Genomic DNA, 2615 nt, shown 5'->3' with positions numbered 1-2615 from the left:
GGAGGGGTGAATGAATGAGTTCCTCAGCGGAGGTGACAAAGGTAGGCTTTGCCCTTCGTCATCTTGAGGACAGCCCAATGTGCCTCATGTCTTACTTATAACTTGGCATGCTGCCCTGATCCTACTATGCTACTAGAGGCTCTGCTTTGTGGACATGGATGGGGGCTCATTCTTTAGCTTGGTCTGCTTTCTGAAGTCTTTGCTATACTTCAGGTCATTGATTTTGCAAACAATAGTATCAACATATTCTTTTAGAAACAGGCTCTTGGCAGGCAGTTCAGGCTGGCCTTGAGCTCACTTTGTAGCCTAGGCTGGTCTTGAACTCACAAAGATTCTACTACCTCAGTCTCCTAAGTGATGGGATTACAAGTGTGAGCCACCATGCCCAGTTTTATATATAATTTTTATTTTTTATTTTTAAATATTTATTTATTTATTTGTGTGTGTGTGTGTGTGTGTGTGTGTGTGTGAGAGAGAGTGTGTGTGTGTGTGGCCAGCTCAGCCCACCAGGGGGCGGGGCTGGCTGGCATGTGGTGCTGGGGGATTGAACTGAGGTCTCTGCTTTGCTAAGCTTGTTCTAAGTAGGTGCTTTAGACCACTGAGCCATCTCACCAGCCCTATAATTTTTAATTAACTAAATAAATGAGAATTCTCTAAAAATAGAAACCAATAAAAAGAATTTGACCACACATAAAAGACTTATTTCAAATAATTTTAAGCTTCTGTATTTTCACTATAATACATCCCTAATGGGACTCTACCCCATGGACACAGAAACATAACATTTTATTCTATGCACTGGTATTATTGCAGGTAGTAATGTTGATTTTTTTGTTATTATGAAAGCAGAAAATAGGCCAGTCAAATAGCTCAGCAGATTAAAGCACCTGCAAGCAGGAGCAGGGGCCAGGGATTCAATCCCCGGGCCTGCTGTGCCAGCCCCGCCCCTGGGGCATGATGAGACAGCAACTGAGACTGGGTGTGGTGAGGCATGCCTGTAATCCCAGCTCTGGGGGGGGGGGGCTGTAAACAAAGAACCACTATGAGTCCAATTTAGTAGTGAGATCCTGAACACCCTGTAGAGCCGTCCCTAAAAAAAAGGTATATATATGAAAGAAAGCAGAAAATAGGATAAAACAATATATGTCCTATATTGTTAGGAAGGAACCAAGATTTTCCAAGGCAAGAATATGAACACAAATTACAAAATCAGAAAGTTTAAATAAAATCTTGTAATTCTTACTTGAAATTGGAAATATCTATATTAACTCATGATTTATTTTTAGTTTTTGAAAAACCTGGCATTTCTTACTTAGATCCAGTGAAAAGATTTTGCATCAGCAATAATATAATAACAACAAATAACCTTCGTTCCCTGCTTGTAGTGACTAGATGCTGTTTCCCATTAAAAGGAACAAGGACTCTTTGAGCTGGAACATCTTGTCATGCCAAAGAGCAAGAGAGCTGTCAAGAGTACTGTGGTCGTAAAATAATGTGGCCGCCAACTTGATGGGGATCCCACTGACCAAAGAGCAGTTTGACGTTTATAAAAATTGCTGCCTTAATTGAAGACAATAAATCCATAAACTTCTCTGGGTGTATGACAAAACTCCATAACCCCCTTCACACGCACCTCCTTACCACCACCCAGTCGGTAAAACCTATTGCTAGAGCTATGTTGTGCTAGAACATCAATTCATCACATCAAACATTAAGAAAAGAATGGGTAAGGGGCTGGGGAGATAGTTCAGTGGTTTAAGTGCCTGCCTGACAAGCCCAAGGACACAGGTTGGATCCCTAGCGCCACATGCTGTGCTGCCCCTCAAATCCCAGGTGCACTGAGCTGGCCACTGAAACCAGGCATGGTGGTACACACCTATAATCCCAATGCTAGGGAGGCTGAGACAGGAGGATAACTACGAGTCCAACATGCGCAGTGAGACTCTATCAAAATCAATAAATAAATGATAAAAAAAATTTAAAAAGAATGAGTAAGTATCCTACTTTTCTTAAAGAGTGAATAACTGCTGTTTGATAGTAGAAGAAAGATTACTAGTTGAACTCAGACAGAATGACAGAACTGGGAAATTACCAGTTTGCAAACTGTAAAGAAATAATAGTTCAAGGGAATAGTCAGCAATGGCTTCGAAGGCCATTAGTTAAAAGCTAATAAGGAATTCAAATAAGATATGGATCAAATTTATGCCACCTATGTTAATCCATTTTTTTTGTTGCCAGAACAAAATGCCTCAGACTGAGTACTGTACAGAGAATAGAGATTTGTTTAGCTCATGGTTTGGGGGCTGAAGGCCCAAGATGGAGAAGCTCTGTTGGCTTGCCATTTCATTTGAGCCTCTTGGCCATATCATAGCACAGTGGATTCCCTAAAGATGAGAGTGTATGTGAAAAAGAGAGATCTTATGCTGAGGCAAGATACTAGAGAACTATCTTAATCCCATCTGAGGACACACAAACCAATGACCTAACTTATATCCCACTAGACCCTAACTCAACAGCCTACAACACATGAACCCTTAGGAGACAAACCACATCTAAGTCACCTGAGTCCCCAAATCAGGTTTAGGTCAACCAGATATTATGGGCATCTTGATATG

Source organism: Octodon degus, unplaced genomic scaffold (assembly GCF_000260255.1).
Source record: "Octodon degus isolate 3935 unplaced genomic scaffold, OctDeg1.0 scaffold00090, whole genome shotgun sequence".
Lineage (NCBI taxonomy): Eukaryota > Metazoa > Chordata > Mammalia > Rodentia > Octodontidae > Octodon > Octodon degus.
The sequence above is the reverse complement of the archived record's forward strand: the minus strand, read 5'-3'. Positions refer to the sequence as shown.